This window comes from Sander lucioperca, chromosome 14 (genome assembly GCF_008315115.2).
Source record: "Sander lucioperca isolate FBNREF2018 chromosome 14, SLUC_FBN_1.2, whole genome shotgun sequence".
In the NCBI taxonomy this organism is placed as follows: domain Eukaryota; kingdom Metazoa; phylum Chordata; class Actinopteri; order Perciformes; family Percidae; genus Sander; species Sander lucioperca.
In genome coordinates this window covers 28,330,840-28,344,191 of record NC_050186.1, presented here as the reverse complement: position 1 = coordinate 28,344,191, position 13,352 = coordinate 28,330,840, and the positions used below count along the sequence as shown (strand labels likewise).

Below are 13,352 nucleotides of genomic sequence, written 5' to 3'. Positions count from 1 at the left end.
CGGATAACATATCATTTGTTAAAAAATAATCTTCATCTGCTTTGCACTTATACATTTTTTTGAAAGGGAGAATTACATTGCTTTAGTTTGATTGCTCACTTATTAATTTTTAGGAAGAAAGTTCTTTAAGTTTTTCTTTTCACATCTTTGGGATGGGTGGATGGATGTATGGAGCCTGGGAAGGGCCATGGAGGAAGATATATTTTATATATATATTTTAAATGGGGGAAAAAAAATAAATTTGCGTTCTCTAGCAAAAGGTTTACGTCGTGCATACGTTTGGCTATGTCCTTTTTCTGCTGTGAAAAGTTGTCACCATAGAGTGTGTTTTAACGACATGAATCAACATTGACCACGTCTGCTGTTTTTTGTTCCGACTACAAACTTTTTACAGCCACCTCTTGATCTACGGGAGCTACATCTTTCATAGGAAAAGGAGAGATTTTTTTGAAAACAGAAGCCTGTAAGACTTCCAGGTAGGTTGTGAAACACACCCACATAGTCTCAGTTGTAGCTGAAGTTCTGTTTTAACACAGCGACAGCTTCTTGGCGCATGTGTCTCACCAGCCTCAGTGTTTTTGCCATAAACGAGCAATGGAGCTCTTCTTCTGCAGCCGAAGAAGGCTTGAGTCCTTTGATTAGGGAAATGCCGGTCTCCTTATGAAAATGATAGACCTTGAAACCAGTGACAGAGAATTTGAATTGTGACTTGAGAGGCAAATGGATTGAAGGGTTAGCTGAGGTTATGGCGTCATTGCTTCTTCTGTATGTTTTTCCATACAGAAGGTTCAAGTACTGGATCTGTTTGGCGCTGAAGCTTTCTGTTGGCAGTTTGTGTTATTTCAAATGTGGATTTCTTTTTATTTTTTTTTATTTTTTTTTTTTTTTACAACTGTATTCTTTCTACTTTATTTTGTAATTTTACATGTTGTATAAGGGTCTCCGTTTCTATTAAGGATCTGTTCTGAAATCGCCTCGGAGCAGATCTGTGTGGAACATTCATAAACCCAACCAAGCATCAGTTTTTGTACAAAGGGTTTTAAAAAAAAAGTTCAAATTAATGAAATTAGCCTGTGGAGTTTTATCCTTTTTTAAAGAAAAAAAATACTAATTATATTTTGAATATTTGAACTTCTGTCCTCTCTTTAGCGTATTATCATGGTTATTGGCACATTACCACCACCAACTAGGGAATAGTGTGAAACAGAAAAAGACTTTATACAGTTAATCTTTGAGATGAATGCCAGATTAATTTACTATGACACTGGGCTATTAGTATTGCTGCTTGCAGCGTTGTCGGGTGGCGTGCCCGTTCTAAGTGTTCTTGAGAACAACTTATCCGATGGTAAATTTGCCTCTCATGCACCTATTCACATTCACCAATGGTTGTGGCGCTGCCACAACCCATTCTCACTTACAACTCATGAAATACTGACGCTTAGTATGTGCCTCTCAGCATCAGATACAGATGCAAAAATCACCCTTTAGCATCTGTATGGTATTTTGCTTGCTTGACACACTGCTGTTTAGCTTTTTAGCCATGCAACTATTGTACATGGCTTTATGGTGTGTTTTTTTTTTTTTTTTAAGTGCTGATACAGGTTAGTGTTGCCCCGTGAGGTAGCAATGTTAGCAGGTTTTTCACAATACAGTACCTGATGCTGCGCAGCTACATGGCATGGTTCACAGTCAATACATTTAGGACATTTTAAATAATTTGACCCACATTTCATCAAAGTTACAATATTGTGGGACCTACATTATGACTTTCTGATGGGCATGTCTTGTATATTGGTCCCTGTGTCAAAATCTAGGGGGCCAATAGGAGCCCAATATTTATTTCTAATACGTTACTTTTGCCATAGTTGACCAACCGGAAACACGGGGAGATACTGAGGCATGCTGCCACATGCAGTGCTAAATGGATTTGAATATAATGGATTTCACTTTGTAAATGTCATTTATCATATCTGCCGAGGTGATACATAAGCACTGGCTTCAGACTGACATGAGAAAATCTAGAGAACATCCTCATCATCCAGAGAGAAGTTGAACCTCTAACTCTGGCAGTATAGGTGCCTTGCTCAGGGACGGCCTGTTTATGGATTCATTGTCTGGACTCAGCTGTTAGTAAAATACAGAATAATCTTAATCAAGATTTGACTCGTTAAGCTTTATTAAGCTCCGTTAACACAGAGAGCGGTGCTTTTTATATTTACTAGTTCTGAAGCGACGGCAGGTAGACATGCAGCTTCTCCAGTATGAGGATTTGTAACTATTTCTGCTTTTCCCCCTAACCGCATTGCAAATGGGATATTTCTGACTTTATAGACTAATAGAATAATTGATTGACAAACAGCTGTTTTCAGAGAAAAATCACTAAAAACCCACTGTACACTGGGAACATACAACTTTTGTATTTCTTATAACTGAGCATGGCCTCACACTAATGCTTTTTTTACATTTATCTTCACTTACCCAAATACTGAAGATAAGATAATGGCTTAAGTGACGTTTTCAGAGAGAGTACAAGTAGTTGAATATGATGGATAAAGGAGATAAGTGGCAGATTGTTTGGGGTTTACTGCTCTGTGTGCAGAGTCACTGTATTCAACAGCAATCCAGCAGAGAGTCATTCTTTTGGTTTAACCAATTGTTTGTCATCAGCTCAAACAGATTCCCGGCGGGAGTTTCAGAAACCCGACTCTGCATTAATGTAACTGATAGCATCTGTTCTGACCGGCTGAGATGCTCTTTCTTTCTTTCTTTCTTTCTTTCTTTCACTCACTCACTCACTCACTCACTCACATCAAGGACAGAGGTGGTCAAAATCAAAACGTAAGAATATTTGTTCAGGCAATGGAACAAATGGCACAGAAAATACCAGTAATTGTAGTAGCAGTCCTCCTCCAAAGAGTGGTGAGCGTAGCAGCTTCAGTTGATTATAAAAGACCGGGTCCGGGCCGCGTACATGCTCCATGTATTTCGACCATAGTTTGAGTTGACCCTGCTACATCAGCTGAGCAATAATGTAATGCACAGCAGACTAGGGCAGGTGGTTTTAATCTTTAAATATTGTGACTTTAATGTCCTTAAATTATAACTTTAGTCTTGTAATTTTACAACTTTTTCTTCACTAAATAATACGACTCTTCTCCAAATAGTCTTATTTTAACACAGATGGGTTAAGATGTATTTGGAATGTGCAGAAAGTTTTAAACATGAAACACATAAGCTATCACAGTCCAGGGGTTCATAAACAAATTAAAATGAAATAATGAATCCTTAACGTGAACAGGTGCCACATGCACATTTAAAGAGGTAACTTCCCCAAATAACACACACACACACACACACCATGACCTATTACTCTGCTGTAGCCCAGACCTCTGTCACATAAGGTACATCCTGAAAAATATTAAAATGGTAAAATGTCTTACTTTTCCTACAATTACCAGCTCTTGCTTCCATAAAGGATCCCTTTAGGAAGGCCAATACATTTGCATTTGCCAAGGAGGCTTTGTTTTCTGTTCTATCCTTAAGTTTTTCAAAAACTATCCCACAGATTTCCATGAAATTTTGTTAAAAATTTGATTTTGAAGTGGAGTAGGACCTCCTGCGCTCTTCCTCTCTCCTCTCTGCCCAGCCCCTCCCATCATACAAGCACTAGTCATTCATTTCATTCCGATGCCATTATATGGCGACATTTCTGAGAGAATTATGAGAATGACATCTTTTTTTTTCTTCTTTGAGATCACATACAGTGTTTTAGGGTTCTAGCTATAGCTACATGAACTTGAATTAGCTGCAGCCATGAGCTACGGTTAGCAGAAGGCTAAACTACCGGCTCCTCTGCCATGTTTACGTTCCCTATCGCACTAGTTTGGATGGCAGCAGCAGGCGGTGCCGCAGACTCGGCCTCTGGTTCTTGTAGCAGGCTAACAAGGGCCCGCGGAACAAGGGGATTGGCAGTGTTAGAGGAAACATAAACATGAAAAACAAACAAGCCAGTATTCGTGCTAGGCTGAAGCTAATTTATATCGACGATTTTCCACTTCAGGGATTGTTCAGGTGCCCGGCAGAAATTCCGCAGGATGTCCGTCAGTTTCCGCTTTTTTTTTTGTGTTGGCATTCTAAACTCCGGTGTATTTATGAGGGCTATGGTTAACTGCTTCTCAGATCTCTGCAGGGTAAATCCAGACAGCTAGCTAGACTATCTGTCCAATCTGAGTTTTCTGTTGGACGACTAAAACAACTTTTGAACGTACACACGTTCCACCAAAACAAGTTCCTTCCCAAGACTATTTTGCAGAGGCACTGCCATTGCGTCCGGGACTCAGCACCGCCCAAGACAATTGTGATTGGTTTGAATGCCAATAAACCAGAGCACGTTTTTCTCCCAGCCAGCAATGCTGTGTGGACCAGAGCCGTATATTAGAGAGAGTTTGGCCAACTAGGGAATCGAATGTTCTGAGCTATCCCGTTATGCGATTGGTTCCGAGGTGGTCACGTGTTTCGTGGACTCCATGTTGGATACCAACATTCTTCTGATTCCCATTGACATAGTGCAGGGAATAGTGGAAACATTTAATAAATTATAAAAAAAAATGACATAAATCGCTGAAAAAATGCCCAACTGTTGCACGGTTAGCTGCAATGAAAGACCAGGAAGCTCCCCCCGTGAACCAAAAAGGCGAAAATGATGGGTGCGGAAGGTGAAAAGAGCAAACTGGAGGGCAAGTGACTACTCATTTTTGTGTGAGGTAAATGTCAGTTTCTGTCTTTGACTTATAACAAATTACATAGGACAAACATAGTAATACCATCGTTAATGTGTACCATGCTGTCAAAGTTCTAACACTGCTTTAGAAATGAAGTTTGAAGTTAGCCATGCCTTATGCTAACGTTAGCGTTTTCGCTAGCACTTCATGTACCTAAATGCTTGTGATCTTGCCATAGTCGTGACTTGAATTTAAGGTAGTCTGACTTCAATTGTCATCTGTAACTCAGATGTAATATACTGTGACCACGCAGGCATGTCATTTATGTTGATTTAGATCACCAAATAGTATTAATACATAACTTTGCCTCAGTTACTACTAAGTTATTATTGCTAGCATGATAATGTTATGGTCATGTCCTACCGCAATTTACACCTGACCAAAACACACTTTTTACCCGTATGCTGTTGGTCGCATTATCATTGTCTTATCGTGTATTTTGTCAAAAGACTGTCAGTAACTTTAAGAGTTCAGGGCCCCATTTCAGAAAGCAGGTTTAGTGAAAACTCTGAGTTTGTTAACCCTGAGATGAGGGAAACTGTTTTTTTTGTTTCAGAAAGAGAGGTAACTTCACCTCAGAGTTATTTACTTAGGTAACTGAGCCTGTGAACCTAACCTGGTTGGGAGCAGGTTTTCTTCAAGAAACCTTGAGTTTCTGTCAGTCTCCTCCCTCTGACACAGCGCTCATTCATTTCCTCATTCATTCATTCAGTCAGTCTGTATCAGGCGCATTTTAGCGCAGTTATCGGCATGAATAAAGAAAAAATTGTTTATTAACCATGTTAGGCAGACTATAAAACTTATTTTTTTCTAAAAACATGGCATTTCCTTGTGTCGATGATCCCGTTGATGAAGAAGCTGCTTTACTTCGCAGGGTGTTGTCGGGAGATGATATTGAAGCCCCGACGTTTTAGTTTTCAGATAACTTCCTATTTGAGCGGTATCGTTTTTCTTCCCATGCAGCCTAGCCTACATAACCTGATCCATCCTCATATCACTAACGTCACCCATCTTGGGCATGCTCTATACCCCAGCAGATTATTTGTGTCACATTAATTTTTTTTTGAAAACTGCAGTTTTCTTTACAACATTGGTGATGCGGAGCATTTTAGTAAAGCCGCTGTAGCGCCATCAGAAGAATGTGACTCGCTCTGAAACGTGTTTTTAAACGTTTTTGTAGTGTTCCCTGGACACAAACCAGTAAAAGCCATTAAAAAGGAGTTCCACAGTATTGCAGGTGAATGATGTAAACCCTTTGAAATAAAAGACAGGGACAGAGACATCAGGGTTAGACTCAGTTTGTTAAACCTACTTCCTGAAATGGGGCCCAGTTGCTAGTCATGAAGTTTTTGAAAGTACAGAAATCGTGTGTTTGTAGTGCAACGAAGTTACTGAATGCCCTTCTGTATTTGGCCTGTCTTGCTCCTGTCACTCACTACAATGGGCATTTTTTTAGAGGCCCATTTACGATATAGAAGGAAAATATACACTGGAATATTTCCGTAAGGGCCTTTTACATATTGACAAATGTTGATGATAATAACATGTATATGCCTGTTTATGGTGAAAAGAAGCATTTTATTTCAAGATAGCACACTCACCCCATAGGGTTACACTGTAGAGTCATCTGACGATGGTATTCAATATGGCGCCCATGATTTGAGTTGGCCAAACTCTCTCTAATATACGGCTCTGGTGTGGACTGCCAGACCCTCCTCCGCAGCGCTGTGAAGGAAGGTCTGGCTATGCGAGACTAGGCTGAAGCTAACCCCAGCAGACCAGCTCTTCCGACTGTTTTCACAGCAAATGAAAACTGGGCAATAAACTGGACTATCTTTTTACACGATTGTGTTCCTCTATGTACTGTATAGATGGATGACAATAAAGTCTCTCTTATCTAATAGGTTAACCCTGAATTGGCTGCAGCCCTGAGTCTTTGGCTACGGTTAGCAGAACTTTCTCCGAAGGGACGTGCAATAGGAACGCTCTCTCTCCAAAATGACCTGTGATTGCCAAAGTCTCCTGTCACAGCCTAGATATTCTAAAGCCTGAAAACGGAGCCAAGGAGAGAATACAGAAGCCTTGTTTTTTTTCTCAGACCACTTGAATTACAATATGCTGAAAGATAAGGATTGTTTTGCCCAAGGACGGCAAAAATGAACTGCCTAACCCATCTTTAAATGGCTGTAACTCAGTGGCCATGAGGATTTGTCAATGAACTACTAACCTGTCCCCTAAAATAATAAAAATGGAACTAATATCAACAGACTATGATAGAAAAATATAACTTAAGAGTATTTTTTTCCCCTTTTGGATTAGTTTTATTAGCCAGTAAGTTTGCAGAAAACTGCCTTCATAGATCACAGGAAAGATAAAATACAAAAAGTGACCACATATATTTAAAGAGCTTATAGGAAATAGGTTTTTTTTCTTTCTTTACAGGAGTGTTGGAGCTAGGAACTCTGAAATAGACTACAGAGCCACACTGTGCTTGCAGTGTTCCCTCAAGTTTTTCTTTTGAAGCCTCCTACTCACCTCAGTGGTCTGAGCGAGAGCTGCACCTCCTCCCTCCTCTCAGGTTTCACTGTCGTCGCTCAGGTATGCTCTCTTTTGTCCCTCCCCCCCCCCCAGCCTGCTCTTTGTTGTTGCCATAGCGCAGCCCTGGCACAAAACCAATAGACCAAAACCTGTTTTTCGAGATGGGCGATCCTCGTTGCCCTGCTGCTGCTGCTGCCGCCCTCTGGGTGGTTGGTTTTTGGAAGGTGGGCAGAGCAGTAAAGTGTTGAGACCTCACGAGGAAAACGGATGAATTTGTCTTTTTTAATGAGGCTGTTCTGAGGCTCGTTGGATATCTCAGGCAGTGTTGCAGAAATTTCTTCATTTATTTCAATACTTGCCGTTAACAGTAACCAGTAATTTGTCTTCTTATAAAGTTTATCCCCATTACATTTCCTCATCTTTTTAGTTCACTAAAGGTTGCAGCTTATTGTTTGTTTGTAGCAGTGGCTCTGCGATAGAAAGAATCAGACTCTTTGATGAAAAGTTGGCGGTATAAGCCTGCCTACATAAAAACTTTAACTATGACTCAAGATGCTTTTTTTAGTAAGACTTAAGTTTTTGGTCCCTGTTATGTGCTTAGATAATTGCAAAAGGGTTCTCCAATGTTTTCTCAGTTAGCCTTTTTAAAATGATATCAGATTCGTAAACAGAATGTACCTTTGGAACATTGGATGAATCGTTGCTGATAATGGGCAATGTAGATATTGCATAAAGATCAGCCACTTCTTTCTACAACAGCCGAGAACCCTTTTGCAATTACAGTGAGGAAAATAAGTATTTGAACACCCTGCTATTTTGCAAGTTCTCCCACTTAGAAATCATGGAGGGGTCTGAAATTGTCATCGTAGGTGCATGTCCACTGTGAGAGACATAATCTAAAAAAAAAAAATCCAGAAATCACAATATATGATTTTTTAACTATTTATTTGTGTGCACATGTAATCTGAAAACTGCTGCCCTGGTTAAAAAAACCAATGCAACTGATCTCAGCTGGTATTATGTCTGTAATGGAGTGGAATGGAAATTTCTAAGTGACCCCAAACTTTTGACCGGTAGTGTACATCCGTCTTCCATCCATCTGTTTGCCAGGCAGAAAAACAAAACATGATTTTTCAGAAACAAATTATTCAAAACTGCTGACCCTAACATAAGCACATTGATCATCGCGTAATTGAGGAGAGTCCAGTGTGAAGTAAAACTGAGGCGATCATTTAAAGAAAAGTTCAAAACTGGAATACAGACTGGGGGGGGAAAACCCTTTTGGAACCAGCGGCTCATCACACTCAAAACTCTATTAACAGAATCAGGAAAACTAGCCAGGCTTAAATTGCCATTGATCAACATCATATTTCAGACTCATTTGACTGAAAAGTTTTCTTGATAAACATCTACCGTTTTTTCCATCCCTTGAATCGTGATAACCTGCCAGCATCGGAGCACTTATGTATGTTGTTCCCACATAAATCATGCTGGCCCATCTGTTCATGCCCTGTGTTATTTGTCGAGAAACAACACTAGAAACTAAAGGGGATTAATAGAATCAACCACAGCCTCTCCGCCTGGGCAGTTAAGAAGGGCAGGGGTGTTTTTTTTAGGATCCAAACAAAAATGTCAAAGTGTACCCAAACTTCTCTCTGTCTGGCCCTGACATCTTGAGCCAATCAGATATATGAGTTGGCTGTAGCATTTCCCCTCAATGATTTAAGATATACTGTAACATTTAATTTATGGACAGGACGTGCATTCAGGCATGTCTTCAAGCCAGGTCACTGCAATTAATTTTTTCTTTCTTCTGTGTTTCACAATCAAGGAAATCTTTTTATCTTTTAATAGCGTGCATGCCTTCAGTGATGGCGTGTAAAAAGAGTGTGTGGATGAATGCAGGTGTGACGCAGGGCTTTAGTTTATGTTGTGTATTCCTTTGGTGTGGCACTTTGTTTGATGGGATGTTGATGCCAAAATCTATCTTCGGATGAAGACCGCGTCCTTAGGACATCTTGACTCAAACTGCGGAAAACTGGCTCTAGACAACTAGTGTTTATCTTTAAGTGTGGACAAATTCTTCCTCTGGGAAGGAAATTAATCTTTATTTGGTTCATTGTTTAATAGAAAACCTGTCATGTAAACACAATTGTATTCCGGCTCAACAACTGTCAACAAGACCAAAAACTAAAGAGTAAAGAAAGACGTTGTAATACTTTAAAATATCTTCTTAGAGTTTAGCTGTCATCTTATTTACTTCTCCAGGTTTAGCTCCTCCTCTCATTCTTTACCCCCCCCCCTCATAAGTCTTTAAACTTCTTTGTTTTCCTTCCCCTTCTCACTCAGTCTTCATGTGCAGACCTGTGTAACCAGCCATAAACAGTTACATGAATGAACAGTTACAGGAATGTTCACTGGGCTGGATTCCTTAGTTGTTGTGCTCATATTTAATTTGAACGTTGGGAAACACTGACTGCACTGCTCAGTTAGAGCAGAGGTGGTTAGTTTCTCCTGACCTAAGGGGAAATAGTGTAAAATGTTTGCCACCCATCAGCTTTCTGAAACATATCTGGAGTTTGACATTTACATCTATGTTTGAGATTGAGCCTCAATACTTAAGAGAACTAACCTAAAAGTGTTTGTAGTATTGAGTGCCAAATCTCTTAAGTACTGAAATCTGTTATCAAATCCTTGGCCTGATTGGTAGTCTTGTCTACTTATTCTTTGGTCAGATATTTGCTAGTTTTTCCTCTAGCTGCTTTGTGGTAAGACAAGATTAAAACTGATATTGGGGTTCATTTCTGACATAATAAAAAAGGATTTTGTGGATTGAAAGTCTTGCTTTTGATTTGGTATAAAAATAGCATTGTATTGCAGCACTGGTATGTGACTTCTGACATATTTTCCACTGCAGGAACTTAACCAAACATATCTGTAACATGACGTGTTCCTGAAACTAATTATGGCTCTGCTGACGAGGGGATGCTAACTATGAATTCCAGCTTGTGGAGGTTTTTGTCCGTGCTGTCAGTCATGATTAGTCAAACAAATGTGTTGTCACATGATTATATCAAACACAAAGTCTAGCAGAAACCTCGCAGGGAAACATGTTAAACATGAAATGAGATTATAGACAAATAAAGGATTGCCATGTGTGCAGTAGAGGAAACCCCCAAACTATAAGTGTTTTGGTTTTCTATTGTCTGTCCGAAAGTGCTTACTTCACTCGCCTTCCCCAAATAGAGCATAATGAGAGTGTACAGCCTGGGCACAGTGTTTTGAGCTTAATTGCTAATGCCAGTAGATGCTAATGTACATGTCTGCCTCTTATGCTCCTGTATCTAGGCAATAAATGTTAATCATTTGATTGATTCCAATGAAGAAAATGAAGAACTGCAGTGATATAACAGAAATGGACAGATCTAGAGCGGTAAAATATTGGGTCTGAACTTTAAAGTACTCCAAGTACTCTCTTCAACTCTTCCATTTCCCAAGTTTGAGTCCTGCTGTAGACCCTGTTAAGCGCTATTAGGGCGCTGAGACACGGAGCCGATTATCGGCCGTCGGACCGTCTGGCGAGGTCGGTGACTCAAGTCTGTTCGGTGTTTTCCGTGCCATCGTCCGTCCGAGGAGCCGTCTGCCTTCATTTTGGCCGACCCGACATGTTCAGTCGGAGACAGGGCAGTAGGGACTCACTCAGAAAAGGCGAACGGATGAGCCTCTCAAAATCTGACAAATCTTTTAAACTGACCTTTGTTGATCTGAAATGAAGACAGATTCAGCAACTGCATGGCCTATTTCTTGTTTAAAATGTTTTCAGAAACACGTTTCGGTGAACTATTTCAGTACAATATGAGATCGTATTCTGAACAAGCCGCCATGACAGTCTGGCTGTGAATTTTCGGAGAAAAAAGACCCACGCGACGCGTTTGTTCAGCTGCTGGTTTTCATTTTCTGGGAAACAATGCAGAAAAACGCCGCCTGCTGCTATGGAGACGTATTACGTTTCACGCACGCACAGAGCGTACGCTCAAGTCGGCGTCGCCTCAGTGTGTTTTGAGGCATTTTTTTGGACCTCGGGGACCCGACTGATCAGTCCGACTGCCTTTTCTGCCGACGGCCGGCCGTCTGGTTGGTGTGTAACCTCTCTTAGGTGTATTTGTTCTTGGAAACCAGACTAATGAACCTCATCATCTGTGCTAATGGGCTCTGCCACATCATTAAACATTAAGCTGATGGGAAGTGCCAAACTTGTCAACTGCTAACCAGGAGCTGTCAGGTGGATGTTGCAGGCATATCCAATGAGAGAGCAGATAGGGTACATTGTCGCACAGGAACTATTCTACAGTCTTGTTCTAGAAGGCGCCTCACCATCAGCCCTGCAAAATGTATGCTGAATTGTCTATTTCGTGAACATTAGTTGTGCTTTATGTGGTTGACATCGGACGGTAATGGCATGTGGCTTATCAGGATCTGGACATCAACTTTCCAGCCTCCTGCTGGCTTTGCTTACTTCCTGCCGACTGACGAAAAGGTGGAGAAGATGAGCCCAAGCTAGCCAGACCAACTTCTCTGCCATCTCATGACTGAGTGGCTGATCAACTCACCAGTCTCCTGCTGACTCTGCTAGCCTGGACCGGTCAAAGTTTTCAAATGTAAACATCAGAGCAAAGGCAGAGGAAAAGGTGAAGATACCTATCAGTAATGCCCTATGGCTACGATCCCGTCTACTTAGACAAGCAAGACCATCTTTGTGCGTCCATCTCTACATCAGAGGGGGCACCGAGGCGTGTGGAGGAGTGAACACCGACTGGGACTTCTCTACTGGGCATCCTGCTAGCCGGTGTGCAGGCGTCAGACAGTAAGCTGTGTGGCCCCCGTGCTTGTGTCGGTTTCCAGCGGGATGTCGGGAGTTGTGGTGTCCTTTTTGCTGAGACTTGGCTGGATTCTGCACTGTCGGTGCCATCTTAAGCGGGTGACTCTTTTTCTGTGTGCCAATCTGATGGCCACATTCTGCTTTATGATGAAGTTTAAGGAGCTGATTGGATAACATTTCACTGGAATTGCAACTAGTACAATTTCATGTGACAAATAAAAATGGATTTGTCAGTTGTTGACAGTCATTTTTTTTATCTAGAAAACATACAATAAATAACATACTAAGTTCTGATCAGGCATTTAATCTGGAACAGGACACCAGGGGCCAGATGCATACAACTGTGTAGATTCACAACTAGAAAGGTGTTTTTACACAACGCAAAAATATTCAGAAGCATTATTTTAGTCGGCTTTATAAAACCGTGTCTACCCCTGGTCTGAAGTATGAGCGGGGTGCGCACATTTTCATTTTTCCAGTTTGTGTGGGAAATGGCATACGCATCGTTTACACATCTGGCCCCAGGTTTCCTGTTCACACTGACATCTCTGGTGTCAGGTTACTGCTAAGAACAGACAGTACATGAGCTGAATAAAGCTCTTGTAAACACAAGGAACTGTCTCTGAGTAGAAGGTGACAATGATCAGGAAGGTGTGGGCCCATTCCTCAGAGTTGCAGATTTATGCTTATTCATTATGACAGTTAAACACACACTGCAACGTTAGGAGGTTTGGCAGAAACTGCGGGTCAAATCAGACCGTAAACCTGGAATGCAGCTTGTTATTTCCGTTTGTTTAAGGAGTATCGATGGCTTTACACAATATATCAAGATGGATGTTCAGTTTTTAGTCATGATGTGACATTTTTAAACGTGTAGGCCTCGTCGATGTAAAGAATGTCACGGTTGTCTTAGCGTTTGTTTATTTCTGTCTTCCTCACACTCTACATGCATTTGTTTTTTGATGTCAGTACATGTATTCTGCCCACATGGTTGCGCTTTTTGTTTCTGAAGGGGCATTTGCAGTCCTGGACTTTGGGTTTACTGTATGCTCAGCGTCAGCTTACTGAAACCATAAAATCCTTGAGACCTTAGTATGCTTCAAATAAACTAGTTTGTACAAGGTGTCGTTTGACAACGTTGGAAGGTAAGGGCA

At 40.9% G+C, this 13,352-nt stretch overlaps 1 protein-coding gene across 2 annotated transcripts in view; it reads left to right on the top strand.

The window, feature by feature from the left end:
- Positions 1-13,352, top strand: part of atp8b1 (ATPase phospholipid transporting 8B1) — a 56,149-nt gene that overhangs the window by 1,481 nt on the left and 41,316 nt on the right. Inside the window, exon 1 of one of the 2 annotated variants that reach the window (XM_035991555.1) lies at positions 460-476. The exons of the other annotated variant lie outside the window; for it this stretch is intronic. The gene's annotated coding sequence lies outside the window, so the exon portion shown is untranslated. Of the gene's footprint in view, positions 1-459; positions 477-13,352 lie in introns of those variants that run through there. 2 annotated transcript variants of the gene reach the window in all.